This window comes from Symphalangus syndactylus, chromosome 10 (assembly GCF_028878055.3).
Source record: "Symphalangus syndactylus isolate Jambi chromosome 10, NHGRI_mSymSyn1-v2.1_pri, whole genome shotgun sequence".
Classification (NCBI taxonomy): domain Eukaryota; kingdom Metazoa; phylum Chordata; class Mammalia; order Primates; family Hylobatidae; genus Symphalangus; species Symphalangus syndactylus.
The window spans coordinates 59,238,961-59,257,429 of record NC_072432.2 but is presented as its reverse complement, the minus strand read 5'-3'; the positions used below and the strand labels follow the sequence as shown (position 1 = coordinate 59,257,429).

Below are 18,469 nucleotides of genomic sequence, written 5' to 3'. Positions count from 1 at the left end.
TTTTCTTCTCTTTTATCTTTCACTCTAAGAGTTTCAGCAAATTATTGTAAATTATTTTCTTCCAGAGAAGGTAGCCTTAAACTGAGACCTGAAGGATGTAAAGAAGTTTGCTTATTAGATACAGTGTTTCCCAGGCTTGAGAAATCCTTTAGTTTGATACAGATTACTGAGTCTAAAATGTGATGGAGAAGTGGGGAAGGATGAGACTAGTGGGAAATGCCAAACCGACACTGAATTTCTTGGAAACACCCTAGTTGACCATGATTTCTTTTATAAAAAATATTGCTGTTTTCAGTCTTTAAAAGGATTTTTTATTCATGAAGGATATTGAACTTTGGTTTTCTTTCCTTGTAATCTCTTTGTCAGGCTTTTGTTTCAGAGTTATGTTGGTCTCGTAAAATGAGTTGGGAAATGTTACTTCTACTTTCTGTAAGAGTTAGTGTATGATGTATATTTTTTTCCTAAATATTTAGAATTCACCTGTGAAGCAAACTGGGTTTCAAGTTACCTTTGTGAAAAGGTTTTTAATTACGTATTTACTATCTTTAATAGTTATAGGGCCGTTTAGATGTTCAGTTTCCTTACATTGTAAATTTTGAAATTTATATTTTTTTATTATTTTTTATTTTTTTAATTTTTATTATTATACTTCAGGTTTTAAGGTACATGTGCACAATGTGCAGGTTTGTTACATATGTATCCATGTGCCATGTTGATTTCCTGCACCCATTAACTCATCATTTAGCATTAGGTATATCTCCTAATGCTGTCCCTACCCCTCCCCCCACCCCACAACAGTCCCCGGAGTGTGATGTTCCCCTTCCTGTGTCCATGAGTTCTCATTGTTCAATTCCCATCTATGAGTGAGAACATGTGGTGTTTGGTTTATTGTCCTTGCGATAGTTTACTGAGAATTATGTTTTTCAATTTCATCCATGTCCCTACAAAGGACATGAACTCATCATTTTTTATGGCTGCATAGTATTCCATGGTGTATATGTGCCACATTTTCTTAATCCACTCTATTGTTGTTGGACATTTGGGTTGGTTCCAACTCTTTGCTATTGTGAATAGTGCCGCAATAAACATACGTGTGCATGTGTCTTTATAGCAGCATGATTTATAGTCCTTTGGGTATATACCCAGTAATGGGATGGCTGGGTCAAATGGTATTTCTAGTTCTAGATCCCTGAGGAATCGCCACACTGACTTCCACAATGGTTGAACTAGTTTACAGTCCCACCAACAGTGTAAAAGTGTTCCTATTTCTCCACATCCTCTCCAGCACCTGTTGTTTCCTGATTTTTTAATGATGGCCATTCTAACTGGTGTGAGATGGTATCTCACTGTGGTTTTGATTTGCATTTCTCTGATGGCCAGTGATGATGAGCATTTCTTCATGTGTTTTTTGGCTGCATAAATGTCTTCTTTTGAGAAGTGTCTGTTCATGTCCTTTGCCCACTTTTTGATGGGGTTGTTTGTTCTTTTCTTGTAAATTTGTTTGAGTTCATTGTAGATTCTGGATATTAGCCCTTTGTCAGATGAGTAGATTGCAAAAATTTTCTCCCATTCTGTAGGTTGCCTGTTCACTCTGATGGTAGTTTCTTTTGCTGTGCAGAAGCTCTTTAGTTTAATGAGATCCCATTTGTCAATTTTGGCTTTTGTTGCCATTGCTTTTGGTGTTTTAGACATGAAGTCCTTGCCCACGCCTATGTCCTGAATGGTATTGCCTAGGTTTTCTTGTAGGATTTTAATGGTTTTAGGTCTAACATGTAAGTCTTTAATCCATCTTGAATTAATTTTTGTATAAGGTGTAAGGAAGGGATCCAGTTTCAGCTTTCTACATATGGCTAGCCAGTTTTCCCAGCACCATTTATTAAATAGGGAATCCTTTCCCCATTTCTTGTTTTTGTCAGGTTTGTCAAAGATCAAATAGTTGTAGATATGCGGCATCATTTCTGAGGGCTCTGTTCTGTTCCATTGATCTATGTCTCTGTTGTGGTACCAGTACCATGCTGTTTTGGTTACTGTAGCCTTGTAGTATAGTTTGAAGTCAGGTAGCCTGATGCCTCCAGCTTTGTTCTTTTGGCTTAGGATTGACTTGGCGATGCGGGCTGAACATTGTTGCAAAAATCCTCAATAAAATACTGGCAAACCGAATCCAGCAGCACATCAAAAAGCTTATACACCATGATCAAGTGGGCTTCATCCCTGGGATGCAAGGCTGGTTCAACATACGCAAATCAATAAATGTAATCCAGCATATAAACAGAACCAAAGAGAAAAACCACATGATTATCTCAATAGATGCAGAAAAGGCCTTTGACAAAATTCAACAACCCTTCATGCTAAAAACTCTCAATAAATTAAGTATTGATGGGACGTATCTCAAAATAATAAGAGCTATCTATGACAAACCCACAGCCAATATCATACTGAATGGGCAAAAACTGGAAGCATTCCCTTTGAAAACTGGCACAAGACAGGGATGCCCTCTCTCACCACTCCTATTCAACATAGTGCTGGAAGTTCTGGCCAGGGCAATCAGGCAGGAGAAGGAAAGGGCATTCACTTAGGAAAAGAGGAAGTCAAATTGTCCCTGTTTGCAGATGACATGATTGTATATCTAGAAAACCCCATCGTCTCAGCCCAAAATCTCCTTAAGCTGATTAGCAACTTCAGCAAAGTCTCAGGATACAAAATCAATGTACAAAAATCACAAGCATTCTTGTACACCAATCACAGACAAACAGAGAGCCAAATAATGAGTGAACTCCCATTCACAATTGCTTCAAAGAGAATAAAATACCTAGGAATCCAACTTACAAGGGATGTGAAGGACCTCTTCAAGGAGAACTACAAACCACTGCTCAATGAAATAAAAGAGGACACAAACAAATGGAAGAACATTCCATGCTCACGGGTTGGAAGAATCAATATCGTGAAAATGGCCATACTGCCCAAGGTAATTTATAGATTCAATGCCATCCCCATCAAGCTACCAATGACTTTCTTCACAGAATTGGAAAAAACTACTTTAAAGTTCATATGGAACCAAAAAAGAGCTCACATCGCCAAGTCAATCCTGAAATTTATATTTTTAAAGAAATTTGTACATTTCATCTGAGATACTGGGTTTTATTGACATGAAGTTTTTAATAATGTTCCAGTATCATCATTTCAAAATGTGGAGGATCTATTCTGATATTCCTTTTTTTATACCTAATAGTAGTACTTTGTGTTTTCCCCTTTTTATCAAACTTGCTAGGGTATTAATCTCTTTAAAGAACTAACTTTCGACTTTATCTGCCCTTTATTTATTGACATATGCTAAAATTTTTATGTTTTCTTCTACTTATTTCAAGAATAATTTGCTACTGTTTCTCTAGCTTCTTAAGCAAGATTTAAATACAGGCATACTTTGGAGATACTGCAGGTTCCATTCCAGACCACTACAAAAAGTGAATATTTTGCAATAAAGAGAGGCGCACACATTTTTTTGTTTCCCAGTGCATATAAAAGTTACATTTACACTATACTGTAGTCTGTTAAGTATGCAATAATATTATATCTAAAAGAATGTATATACCATAATTTAAAAATAACTTACTGATAAAAAATGCTAACGATCATCTGAACCTTCAGCTGGTTGTAATCTTTTTGCTGGTGGCAGGTCTTGCCTCAGTATTGAAGGCTGCTAACGGATTAGGGTGGTGGTTGCTGAAAGAAGGGGTGGCTATGGTAATTTCTTAAAATAAGACAATGATTCAGTTTGCAAAATCAATGGACACTTCCTTTTGTGAAAGACTTCTCTGTACATGCAATGCTGTTTGATGTAACTTTTTAATCCACAGTAGAACTTCTTCCAAAATTGGAGTTAATTCCCTCAAACCATACCATTGCTTTATGAATTATGTTTATGTAATATTCTAAATTCTTTGAGTCATTTCAGCAATGTTCACAGCATCTTCACCAGGAACAGATTCCATCTCAAGAAACTACTTCTTTGCTCAAGCATAAGCAACTCCTCATCTGTTCCAGTTTGATTACGAGACTGCAACAATTCAGTCACATTTTCAGGTTCCGTTTCTAGTTCTCTTGCTCTTTCCATGACATCTGCAGTTACTTCCTTCACTAAAATCTTAAACCCTTCAAAATCATCCATGAGGGTTGGAGTCAACTTCCAGAGTCCTGTTAATGTTGATATTTTGACCTGTTCTCATGAATCACGAATGATTTTAATGAAATCTAGAATGGTGAATTCTTTTCAGGTTTTCAGTTTACTTTGCACAGATTCATGAGAAAATTCACTATCTGTAACAGTTATAACCTTATGAAATGTATTTCTTAAATAATAAGACTTTTAAAAATGGGTCCTGCTTTGTCTTCCAGGCTGGAATGCAGTGGCATGATCATAACTCACTGTGGCCTCGAACTCCTGGGCTCCAGTAATCCTCCCGCCTCAGTCTCCCATGTAGCTGGGACTATAGGCATGCACTACAACACCTGCGAAATTCTTTAAAGTTTTCCTTAGAGTTCGGGTCTCACTATGTTGCCCAGGTTCATCTTGAACTCCTGGCCTCAAGCAGCCCTCTCACCTCAACCTCCAGAGTAGCTGGGATTATAGGTGTGAGCCACCACGCCCAGCTAATAAGACTTGAAAGACACAATTACTCCTTGATCCATGGGCTGCAAATTGGATGTTATTTTAGCAGGCATGAAAACAACAGTAATCTTCTTGTACTTCTCCATCAGAGCTCTTGGGTGACAGGTGCATTGTCAATGAGCAGGAATATTTTGAAAGGAGTCTTCTTTTCTGAGCAGTAGATTTCAAGAGTGGGTTTCAAATAATCAGTAAACTATGCTGGAAACAGATGTGATGTCATCCAGGCTTTGTTATTTTATTTATAGAGCACAAACAGAGTAGTTTTAGCATAGTTCTTAAGGTTCTAGGAGTTTTGGAATGTCAAGTAAGCATTAGTTTCAACTTAAAGTCACCAATTGCATTAGCTCCTAACAAGAGTCATTCTGTCCTTTGAATCTTTGAAGCCAGACATTGACTGACTTTAGCTCTAAAAGTCCTACATGGCATCTTCCAATAGAAGGCTGTTTTGTCTGTATTGAAAATCTGTTGTTTAGTGTAGCCATCTTCATCAGTGATCTTAGTGAAATCTTCTGGATAACTTATTACAGTTCCTGTGTTACCTGTACTTATGTGTTCTGGAGATGGCTTCTTTCCTTACAGATCATGATCCAACCTCTGCTAGCTTCAGATTTTTCTTCTGCAGGTTTCTCATTTCACTCAGCCTTCATAGGATTGAAGAGAGTTAGAGCCTTGCTCTGGATTAAGGCTTTGGCTTAAGGGCATGCAGTGGTTGGTTTGATCTTCTGTCCAGACCATTAAAATTTTCTCCATATCAGCGGTAAGGTTGTTTTGCTTTCTTATTGTTCATCACTGATCACTGGAGTATCACTTTTAATTTCCTTCAAGAATTTTTCCTTTGTTTTCACTTGGCTAACTGGTGCAAGAGGCCTAGCTTTTGGCCTATCTCAGCTTTCAGCATGCTTTCCTCTCTAAGCTTAGTCATTTCTAACTCTTGATTTAAAGTGACAGATGCATCTCTTCCTTTCACCTGAACACTTAGAGGCCATTGTGGGTTTATTAATTGGCCTAATTTCAATATTGTTGTGTCTCAGGGAATAGGGAGACTCAAGGAAAGGGAGAGAGATGCGGAACGGCTGATCAGTAGACCAGTCAGAACACATATAAACATTTATTAGTTAAGTTTGCTGTCTTATATGGGCTCAGTTTGTGGAGCCCAAAACAATTACAGTAGTAACATCAAAGATCACTGATCACAGATCACCATAACAGATATAATAATAATGAAAAAGTTTTAAATATTGTAAGAATTACCAGAATGTGACGTAGAGACACAAAGTAATCACATGCTCTTAAAAAAATGGCAGTGATAGACTTGTTCAACATAGGCTTGCTACAGAGTTTTAGTTTTTTCAAAAAGTCAGTCTTGGAAATACAGTGAAGTCTGGCACAATACAAAAGCGTACACCTGTATTTAATTTTACACTGATCTTTTTAAAGCATAGGGTTTAAGGTACAGATTTCTCTTCAAACACAGTTTAGCTGCATTTCACACATTTTGATATGCTGAATTTGCCACATAGTTTATAGTTTTTCTAATTTCTCACAGATTTCAAAAAGTATTTTTGATTAAAGGTTGAAATCCCAGAGAGTTTAGAATAAATTTTTTAAAAATACTTGACATTGAGGATTCCCTTGAAGTAAATGATACTAGAAGAAATAAAAGAACTGACACTTAAAAAAAAAAGAGGTAATGAAATAAAAGTTGAAAGTGAGACTTGGGAAAAAATAAGAAGATGGATCTATAGATTTATTAATGGAAGTTGGGATATAGATGGGAATTTAGCTCATATCTATTGTTAACGAAAAATCATCAGAAAATTTTATGGAGCAAAAGGACTATAATATCATTGCCAATTGTACTCAAATTTTTATATGAACACAGTTTTTGTTGTTGTTTTTGAAACAGCATCTTGCTTTTTTGCCCAGGCTGAAGTGCAGTGGCATGATCACAGTTCACTGCAACCTTGAACTCCTGAGCTCAAGCAGTTCTCCCACCTTAGCCTCCTAAGTAGCCTGGACTGCAAGCACAAGCTACCTCGCCCAGCTAATTTTTTAATTTTTAGTAGAGACAAGGTCTTGCTGTATTGAATAGGCTGATCTTGAATTTCCGGGTTCAAGCAATCCTGCCTTGGCCTCTTACAATGCTGGGATTACAGGCGTGAGCCATCCTGCCAAGTCCAAATACAGTGTTTAATTAATTGAAACATAGGGTGCTTTTAATTTTCTTTCCTTACCTTTATGAATCTATAACCTAACTTTTTTGCAGCCAATATTATAAATGACATTCATTTTTCTCACAACTAATAATCCTACTGTCACTGCCAGAGATGGAATATTGGGCTTGGTGAGCCAATGATCAAACCATCAAATTTTGGCAGTTTTTATACAAATGCCTATATTATGATAAAATATTCAAAGCATGTGTATTGAAAAAATAGGGATCAGAAATAACATTTAATTGTACTTATATTTAAAAATTATATGAGTCAATTCTTGAAGTTAAAATTATCTGGGTTCAGTTTAAAGTCTATTGATAGCGTTTGACCCAGGCAAATCACCTACTTGCTGTGTGTATCAGTTTCCTCATCTATAAAATGGGGGTAATATTCCATAACATGTGACTCAGGGTTTTTAGTGATTAATAAGAAAAATATTTGTGAAGCACAAAAAGTGCCTGGCACATAGTTTTCCAGGAAATGTTAGATTTTGTCATGATTATTATATATGGTGAATGCAGTGCAGTGAGCTCTCAACTATCAGACTAATAGGTCTACTTGATTTTTACAAATGATTTATCTTTTTAATTTGATGGGAATTTCTAGAAGTTGTTAAATTTTTAATATTTAAACTGTTTTTTTATCACAATATTTCTTTGCTGCTGCTTTTGCAAATCCATCAAGAAGAGTTTGCAATATTTTAAATAATTCTTTATTGAACATCCTTACACATGAACATTTGGCACATGACATTATTCCTAGAGGAGGACTAATGGCCAAGAGCATGTACGTTTACAGAATGGATTTATTGCTAGATGAGCCTACAGAATGAATATACTGATTTATGCTCACACTGGAAGTTTTCAAAAAATGCTCATTTACTTGAGAAGCTTAATCTTAGAGTTTTGATAGTTTCCTCTGTTGAAATATATTGCTTGGGGGAAAATGTACAATGCAGCTGGCAAGTAAATACAATTTAGTATGATTTTATATATATATATATAAAATGCTTAAAATATGGAGTAAAATTAGCATAAGATATTGCTGATGGCATAAATTGGTAAAACTTTTTTTTGAGAGCAGCTTAAGAAAATGTTTTTTGATTTTTTTTTAAGCCTTATTTCTGGGAACTTAGCTTAAGAAAATAATATAACATCTTGGGGAAAAGTGCAGCTATAAAAATGTTCAGTACAACATTAGTTGTAGAATCAGAATTTAAAGCACCCTAAATATCCAATATTAGGTGAAATACTAAATTATGGCTTATTTAGTAATTAAAATTTAATGCTGTTTTTAAAATGATGGAAGTGAAGATTATGTAGCAATGTACAAGTGTGTCTGTGCTATAATTGAATTAAAAATTTATAATGAAAAATTATATCATAAAACTTTGAATAATATAGGAAAAACACAATCTCATCATTATATTAGCACAACTATTTGAATTTTGAACCATTTACTTCATTTTCCTTGTAGGTCTAATATTTATACCTGTTAAGCATAGTGTATGTAAAACCTTTTGATCGTTTTTCTTGCTACTTCTGTGTTTTCATAGCATTTTTTATAGCGCTAAGTAGCCTACCATGTACAGATAATTTGTTTTAATTTATATTTGCATTGGTGCCTCTTATTTCTTCTACCTTCTAATTTCCCAGCCTTGATTAATATGGGCATAGTCTCAAGTTAATTCAGGAGCTATTTCTATTACTCGATAGAGTTTTATCTGAAAATCTAAAAGGATTATTATAAAGATTACAGCCCCTGCCTCTCAAGTACTTCAAGATTGGTTAGGTTGAAAGAGTCATGAAAACTACATGCAATTAAGATGCAAATGCTACAATAGATAAATTATTCTGTTGGTGCACAAAGGAGAGAGTTGCTTTATTCTCGTCGAGTTGAGATTGGGAAATGAGGAAAGCTTCATGAGAAAGGTGTTACTTATGGTAAGCCCTGAGAAATGAATGCATGTGAACTTATAGGAATGAAGAGGGCATTCAGAGCAGAGAGAACAGTTGTGAGCAAAGTTCTAAGACAATTCAGTATGTTCAGAGAATTGCAGGTATTTGAGGATTGCAGTATTAGGTTTGGTGAACTTCCTCAACGCTCCCAAAGACCCTAGACCCACCCCGTGGGCTTTATTATCTAATAGGAAGTTAAATTGAGTTTAGGATTGGGAAACATTACATTACATACAGCAAATATTTGTTGGAACATAACATTTACAGATTGTCAGTCCAAATGCTGGGCCATTTTATAAGCTACAATGAGGTGTATTGTTTATTTTAGATTCTAGTGTATGATTCTTGAAGAACTTCAGGATGTTAGCAATAATAGTTATGATATATTGAATTAAACTGGAGAGGTTGGCAGGGGCTATCATGATATGGAGACAGTGGAGGTAATAGGCAGAAATGGAAGGACTTTAAAACAGGAAAGGAATATGATTAAATATACAGTCTGGAAAGATTACACTGGAAAGACTGTAATCTTTCCAGACTGTATATCTAATCATATTCCTTTCCTGTTTAAAGTCCTTCCATTGGGCAACAGCGAGACTCCATCTCAAAAAAAAAAAAAAAAAAAAAAAAAAAAAAGACCATTGCCCCTCAAAGTGTGGTCTGCAGCAAAATGACTACAGAAATTGAAAGCAAGTGAGAAATAACTTTATATGTATTGAATCACCTGGACAATGTGAATTGGGAATTATTAACACAAATAAGAAATAAACCTATTGCTTCACTACTTCAAGTTTGAGAAGTAGTGATTAAAAGATTATTGCAGCTGGTGCAGTGGCATGTGCTTGTAGTCCCAGCTACTCAGGAGGCTTAGGCGGGAGGAATGCTTGAGCCCAGTAGTTCTGGACTGCAATGCGCTATGCTGATCCTGTGTCTGCACTAAGTTGGACCTCAATATTTTGACCTCCTGGAAGCAAGGGGGACCACCAGGTTGCCTAAGGAAGGGTGAACTGGCTCAGGTTGGAAGTAGAGCAGGTCAAAACTCCTGTGCTGATCAGTAGTGGGATCATGCCTATGAATAGCCACTGCAGTCCAGCCTGGGCAACATAGTGAGACCCCTTCTCTTAAAATAAGTCTATTGCAAAGGACTCCATGCTTGAAGTGACAGCCTGAGAGAGATTAGAGGGGCAGAATATAGCCTGAGAGAGATTAGAGGGGCAGAATATATAGGATTTAGGAACCATATGGGAGGGAGCAGGGGACCTTGAAGGAAAGAGAGGAATCTAAAATGATTAGCAGATTTTTGTTTGGCAGAATTGATGAAGTTCTTTTCTGGAAAGGGAGAATATAGGGTAGGTCAAGAAAAGAGTTCACATTCACATAGGTTGAGTTTGAGTTGTCTGTAGGGGCATTAGAATCTTTTTAGTAGGCATTTAGACACAAAAGAAGACATCCAAGACAGAAATCTTGGCCATTGGGTTTACCATCAAGAAAGTGGTAGTTCATGCCAGTTGGAAGAGTCTAGAAGAGGGATGAGAAGAAGAAAATTCAGGTTAATTCTAACAGTGAAGAGGCAAGACAAAGGAGGTAAGAAAAGGGATAGAGAAAGAAGGACCATAGAGACAGGAGAAGTACAGGAGGGCTGAAGAAAGAAATTTTTTTTTTTTCGCCAAAGGATTGAGCATATCTTTTGAAATGTCCACAGGGTTACAGGGTTAGCGTGACTGGAAATAGTCCATTAGATTTAGCATTTAGTAATTATTTTATCTTGGCAAGAATAATACGGTTGGAATCCTGATTGCAGTGGATTTGAGAAGTGAATGAGAGTTGAAGAAGTTGAGATACTAGCAACGGGTTATTCTTTCGAAGAGTCCAGCTGTACTGAGAACAGAGAAAGGTAGGTAGGTAAGGATTAAGGGAAGAATTTAGATTTTATATGGGCAAGACAAGAAAATTATATGATGTAAGAGTGAGTGTTGATATATACAGTTGACCCTTGAACAACACGGGTTTGAACTGTGTGGATTCCTTTATACACTGATTTTCTTTCGCCTCTGCTATCCCTAAGACAGCAAGAACAACCCCTCTTCTTTGCTCCTCAGCCTACTCAATGTGAAGACGATGAGGATGAGGACCTTTATGATGATCTACTTTCACTTAATTAGTAGTAAATATATCTTATTATTGACATTTTGTTTTCTCTTTAAGAATATAGTGTATAATATAACATTCAAAATATGTATTAGTTGACTATGTTATCAGCAAGGCTTCTGGTTAACAGTAGACTATTAGCAGTTAAGTTTTTGAGGAGTTAAAAGTTACACATGGATTTTTGACTGTGTCGGAGGTTGATACCTCTAATCCCCTCATTGTTCAAGGCTCAACTGTATATAGAAAGATTGAAAGTGAAGGAAGGAGAAGGAATAAACAGTATTCTGGAGAGATAAAGTCAGTAGCACAGATGGAAAAATAAGAGTCTAACAAGACATAAAAATTTGTCTCCTTGAGACTGGGAATAGCTGTAAATAGGTTTGTGATAGGAAATTAAGGATAATCCGTGTATTCACAGTCTGGTTCAGTCAGCTGGCCTACCTTACTTTCGCCACAAAGAAAGATCTTTCTGATTTATTTGTTGCCTTAGTTTATGATATCATTTCCAGACTTTTAGAAAGATTAGCTGAATATCACATTTTGGTAGACTATGTCTTAAAATGAATCAAGTCTAGTTTTTTCTTTTCTTAATTTTAAACATTGATTTCTGGGAAAGTTAAATTTATAATGATCCATTTATGCAAAAATCAAATAATTGTATTAATAATCTGTTTGCTGTATGCAAATGTTATGTTTTATTCCACAAGTTGATATTTTAATTATCATGAATTATATTTGTCTTTTATGGAAGGTTACAAAACTGATGTTAGTAGTGTGGTTTATCAGAAAGACCATTGACTTTGGAATTATAAAACCCTGAGTTAAAAATCTTAGTTCTATCACAGATTAACCATTTGATATTGAGTATTGGCAAACTTGTTTTCCTTTTTTGAGATAAGAGTCTTGTTCTGTTACCCAGGCTGGAGTGCAGTGGCATGATCATAGGCTTACTACAGCCTGGACCTCTTGGGCTCAAGCATTCCTCCTCCCTCAGCCTCCCAAGTAGCTGGGACTACAGGTGTGCACCATCATTCTCAGCTACTTTATTTTTTTATTTTATTTTATTTTTTTTATAGAGACTAGGTCTTACTATGTTGCCTAGGCTTGTCTCTAATTCCTGGCCTCAAGAAAGCCTCTCACCTCAGCCTCCCAAAGTGCTGGGATTACAGGCAAGAGCCATTGCCCAGCCCAAACTTCTTGTAAAATTTATCTTAAATTGGAGATAATACTGGCTGCTTGATAAGATAATTGAAAGGATTAAATGAGTGACTATTATGCGCGTTTTCTCTTAACTGCTGAATGAAACCTTTAAAATGTAGAACCTATTTGTGAGGATTTCCACTACCAGTATCTGTTTAAAATGGTGCCATTCCTGTCTTCACTAAGGGATTAACTACCAGTGTTCACTACAGTATACTCATAAAAATCATATTCAAAGCATGGTATTCATTCCCTTTCCTGAAACCCACATTCCCTTTCTTCGCCCCAGGGCACTGTTTTACAGTTAGTTTGCATACCAACATAGGATAGGTGGCTCTGTGAATTATATAATGTAGTGTGGACCACCCAATTTTAATAAACACCCACAACTTCTAAAACGTAGTTTTCATGAAATTCTAAAATTGTATTTGAAGAGTTTTAGTGACATGTAGGCCATATTAATTAGGTCACTGAAGTTTTAGATTTCTTATATTGCATTTAATTTTTAATTAGGTTTGGTGAACTTCCTCAATGCTCCCAAAGACCCTAGACCCACCTCATGGACTTTATTATCTAATAGGAAGTTAAATTGAGTTTAGGATTGGGAAACATTACATTACATACAGCAAATATTTGTTGGAACATAACATTTACAGATTGTCAGTCCAAATGCTGGGCCATTTTATAAGCTACAATGAGGTGTATTGTTTATTTTAGATTCTAGTGTATTATTCTTGAAGAACTTCAGGATGTTAGCAATAATAGTTATGATATATTGAATTCCACTGTAAACATAGAGTAGAAAATGAGGCTCAGAAAGTTTCACTGACTTGCTTAAGCTTACATAGTTTATGAGTAGGAATCTGGCTTTGTCTCATTCTAAACCCTATTCTGTAAATAGCAAAACAAAGCATTAACCTATTTTAAAGAAAAATTTATATTAATATGAGAACATAATGGAAATGTCAGTTTTATGGCATTTTTCATCAGCTGGGAAATACTGTTCACAACTATTAGGATTCTCTTCTTATACTCAAACCCTGTCACTTGGCCTTCTGAGAAGCAGTACAGATTTTGATAAAACCTCCTAATCCACTAATCCTTGTGACTAACATGGTAAATTGCTGGGAGATGATGGCAGGCAGTATGCTGCCAATTCCAAGTGACCTTTAAAGTCTTATAGCCCCTCCCTTACACCCTCAATGATGAGACAACAGAAGGCATGTAATTACAATAGAAGTTTCAAGCCATTTATCTTCTATAATCTGATAGGTAAGAAAAGAACATCAAAACAAAATTTCCTTGACACTGGAAGCTTCTTATATAATTAAAAATGTACCACCTGTTTTATAACTAAAAGAACAACTGCCCTCTAAAAGGAAACCTGATTCTAGAAGAGTGGTAATATGCATAGTATGATGCAAACATGCTTCTCTCTTCATATTGGGTATTTTCTAAATATATTGAATTTTTTGGTATAGTTTATTAAGGTTTATTTATTTAATAATATATTGCAATATTTTTTAAAAATAGTGTGGCATGGCATTAACTGGGATCTCATTCTTTTTATGAAGTATTTGTTTTAAAAATGCTATAACAAATATATGAAAATGTAGCCTAAGAAATGTTGTTTTAGGCATTGACTACAAATTTTAACTTTTGAGTTTAGAATCCTTGTTTGGACTGTGCAAGGCTATGATGTCTGAAATTTTCACACCAAGGTATTGTATTGTATGCCATACAATACCTTGCTGAATGAATTCATTATCAAATTTTAACACCTTCATAAAAGGCCTAAAAATAGCCTTTTATGAAGACTCATAAGCACAGAATGGGCAAATTCATGTTCTTGTGTTTATTTGGGGAATATAAGCTTGTTTTTCAAAATTATCCGATTTTTATTACCTTGGTCACTCATTTTCCAGATCACTAGAGTCAGATGAGCATGTACATAAATGTACATAATTATTTCACAACTTTTTAAGTAAGTAAGCTTCTTGAAGTCAGGTATTGTCTTATTCATCTTTGTATCCCATACAATACCTTGCTGAATGAATTCATTATCAAAATACACATTAGTAATCTAACACACACCCCACCCAATATTTAGTGAACATTCACTAAATAAAATGAATTATGTTAACATCATCCCTATCAGGTAAGTTCTGTTATTGTCTCTATTTTCTAGATGAGAAAACTCAGGCTTATTTGAATGTTTATCTCTCATGGATTTTGTAAAGTTGAGTATTCTTTTGTTTGTTGATAAAGCTTTATAGTATTTCTAGAACTTAACCCTACAGAATATTAAAAAAAGACTTTTAATACAGGGTACTTGTCATACAGGTTCAACAAAAGAGTCTTCATCCTGCTTGTGACTTTTATTTTTTGGGCATGGTTTTTTAATGATGATACAAAATAAATGCAAGACAAGTCCGTGTTTGTATTTTGTAGTGTGTTGGTGATAAACTATGTTGAATTTTTGCTAGTGATAATATTATACTGGTAGTTTAATTGTAGAATTTACAGATGAGAGTTTTAAGCAGCGTCAGCAGAGAAGTCATTATGGCTTTGATATATAGCCTTAAATTTGGGCAGGTCTCAAATTTCTTATGTATAAAAAGAGGTTGGACTAAATCTCTCAAAATCCCTTCTTATGCTTTCAAGATATAATTGGAGTTATGAAAGAGTATGAAGGCCACCAAAAGGAAAAAGTGCAAAGAGATAAGAGAAAGCCAAGGACTGAGTTTTGAGTGTTAACAATACATGTCTTTGAAATGATAGGAAGTCATGACAGTGAACTAACATGGAAAACAAGGAAAGTTTCTGAAAATGTGGTTAATAAGATTGAAGAGAAAAAAGTTCTAAGAAATATCATAGTAAACCTTACGGAGCATTTTTTGCCCTAAAATATTGTGGGGGCCTAATAGTAGGGAGATAAGAGGTAATATATGAAAAACCCTTGGCACTGTGCTTCAGGATATTAGTTCCTATTCCCTCTGATTCATTTCTGATTCAAGTACCATTTGTGTCCTCTTGACACTTATTTCAGTGGTACTTCATTGCTCAAACATTTTTTGCAATACTTGTAATTTCCCTGAGAGACTGTTTACAAGCCACACAAGAGAATTTAAAACTTTATAACCTATCATTGCGGTTCTTAATAAATTACCCGGATCTGCATTGTCTTAGTCACTCACCTCATTCTCAGAATTGAGCTCTGAATGAATTTTGGCAGTTTCCAGCAATCAGACTCAACCTCAAAAGATGAGGATTTGCTCTCATTTTCAGATAGTAGAATTCAACAGAAGTAAAGAATTGAAAGAGCACTGCATTTGATGTTGAGACTTGTATTCTGTTCCAAGTTCTTCTGTTAAGTAGATGTATACCTTCATTTAACTTCTACTTGAAATGGCTTAATTATTAATTATGGCTCAATTAATAAGAGCATAATTATTATATATTGTGAAAGTTCATGATTTTATTATTTTAACTAGGCTCTGAAAATAAGATAGTTGTAATTCTATCTACAATAATGAATCTTTGAAAATTTGGTTCTTGGTTTGAAAGTAGGAAAAACATTCTTAGTAACTCTGTACCAAAGCTACCTAAAGAAAATTTAATTCTATATTTTTGTATAAATCTGTGGAATATATTAATGTATTCCTATTTTGATTTTTTTTCGCTAAAAATCTACTTAGTGTTATGTTTTGACTAATGAGCTATTGGTTCATTCTTAGTTGGGGAACAGCATTTGAAATAACAGCTCTCAATTGATTAACCCTTTCGTTAAGTTTTGTTTACAGATATTGGTTGATCATATAGATTTTTGCATGGCATTTATTTACTAAATCACTGCATAATTAGTACACTTGCTTAGTGTCAGTAATTAACATGCAACTTCCTAAGATAATAAAAAAGCTAAAATTTTTAGTTCGTAGTTCCAAAGCACAGAAACAGAAATAAAGAATACCTTGACTAGAAACCATCAAAATATCATTCTACCATATTTAAAGAAAAAAAAGAAATACATTACTTAGATCCAAAAATAAAAACAATGGGTGAATATATGAAATTTCACAGTATACTAAAATAATGTAAATGAGTTATGATTCTGTGCACCATCTACAGTTTTTAATGCTGTAAATACATATTGTTAGTGCTTATTCTAAATATTATACCCGTCTCCCACCTACTTGAACAGCTATTTTTATGTTAATAATGCAGATCTCAGTAAATATGGGGATTATTAGGATTTAGGATATATTGAATTATAAAGCAACATATTTAGGCTTATACTTTTGGGAAATTAACTTTAGCGGTAAAATAATCCTGATTAAATTTCATAGTAAATCAAATGTATATTATTTAATCTAACAACTGGTGGGAATCTGGCCCCAGACACAAATGGTGGGAATATCTGAAATTTTTTTTTTTAATTATAGGAATATGTTTAGGCAAACAAATGGAGTACAAATGTTTATGGCATTCTTAGCTAGAGGTCACATTCTAAAGTGCTGTACATCGTATAGTTATAACCAACTTTATAACTTAAAATACTTATTCTGACAGTCTTTTATGTCTATGGAATAGGACTGAAAGCCTTAGAATATACTGAAATACTTTTTGTTTTTGTGTAATTCATCTTTCTTTCCCAGCTCCTCTATAGTTTCATAATGAATAGATGATTAAGTAGATCACTGCTACTGCAGAAACTTACCTTGGATTGTGGTAACTTGCAGCCTGGAACCTAACTTTTCCTCAGCAGGAGGTACTGGAGAGATAAAAGGATTAATGGTTTCTCTTAGTATGCTTTCAGAGAGCCTCATTACTGCTCTTTACTTTTTATAAGTTTATAACAGCAGTAAAAGTGTAGAGTGAAATATTTAAACAATGTCAGTGTGGGTTGCAAGAATATGGGAGAAAACAGGAATTTGGATAAATATTTTTGATTGTTATTTTAGTTTTATGTAGGGGGGCAAAATAAGTAAAACCAGTCTATCTACACCAACAGAAAATTTCCCCATTTGCTGGTACTATTTGCAGATGTAATCTGAAACCACAAAGGTGGTATAGATGATTGTGTCTTTTCTTGCTTTTTTGAAAGTGTGTTTCCATTTCTTATACTGTGTTCTCAAATATAGCTGTCTAAAAATCAAAAATACAATTTCCAGGATCTAAAATGTACCCTTATGCTGTGTGGATATACATTTGTTGGTCTACTTACTTCTGGTCAATTCTGAAGTGGATCTCAGCTCCTCTTGAATTAGCCATAGACTTGCTTCTCCCCACACTTCTCCCTCACTTATATTCACCTGCAACCATTGGGCCCAGAAAAGTTACTAGAAGCTTGTTGGGTATGATGGATAAAATAATTGAATTTGGCCGTTGCCAGGACATGATGATGGTAGAGTGCTTATTATGTGTCAGGCACCGTTTTAGGTCCTTTCTTCACAACAGCTCTATGATATAAATCGTGTTATCCCATTTTGTGTATAAAGAAAGAGTGGAATAGTGGTGACTTTGTCAGGATTATTATTGGGTTAGCTTTATTAGCTGTGTTAATTACCCATGAGGAGGGAATCATAGTATATAAATAAAGTGAAATTGATACTAAAAAAGGAGGGTTTCCTTTTTACTCCCTGAAGGAAAAAGTGCATGAATCATGGTTGTGTCTAAAATGCCGAAAAACTAGAAACAACCTAAATATTCTATTGCTAAATAGTGAACAGTTATATATGCAATATTTTATCATATTTCTATCAGAATAAATAATGGACTATGTTGATACCTGAAAAGATGCATGAAAAATAGTAAGTTAAAAACTCACAGATTTATACCCACACTGACAATTATAAATCTGTATTTCTATTAATACAACTTTGATAAACTGACAAAGGGCCAACAGAATGAGAAGTATAAAGTGACAGATGTCTTCTGAAAAGTAATGGTAGCCAGTTGGATAATGAAAACAGTAAATTTTAAGAAGACTAGGGAGTGCAATGTAATAATTTTAAAAAGAAGGTGAATTTAAATTCACTTCCAAGTGACACTCTCCAAGATGAATTATCTGTCCTATGTTAAATGTTCCAGAAAATCTTCAGGAACACAACTAGAAATGGAAAATTTCAAGATTAAGTTGTATAGCAGCATTTCCCCAAAGTACTTTTGCATAGTTGGTTTTAAAGGTTAACAGGCATTACATGTAAATAAAAGGGTAGTGAAGACAATTTGGGAAATCCTAGGGTTCATAAAATTAGATTCTTTTGTGTAGGACTCAGCGC

At 34.8% G+C, this 18,469-nt stretch overlaps 2 protein-coding genes across 6 annotated transcripts in view; one reads left to right on the top strand and one right to left on the bottom strand.

Moving 5' to 3' along the window:
• Positions 1–18,469, bottom strand: part of PAQR3 (progestin and adipoQ receptor family member 3) — a 55,628-nt gene that overhangs the window by 4,501 nt on the left and 32,658 nt on the right. For 2 of the 4 annotated variants that reach the window (XR_010113847.1, XR_008660763.1), the window contains exons 8-10: positions 17,413–17,500; positions 16,906–16,959; positions 15,386–15,555 (exon numbers count right to left, since the gene is read on the bottom strand). The gene's annotated coding sequence lies outside the window, so the exon portion shown is untranslated. Of the gene's footprint in view, positions 1–15,385; positions 15,556–16,905; positions 16,960–17,412; positions 17,501–18,469 lie in introns of those variants that run through there. The other 2 variants (XM_055297218.2, XM_055297225.2) reach the window with 1 other exon arrangement.
• BMP2K (BMP2 inducible kinase) overlaps positions 1–18,469 on the top strand; it is a 146,236-nt gene that overhangs the window by 119,062 nt on the left and 8,705 nt on the right. The window lies entirely within an intron of this gene.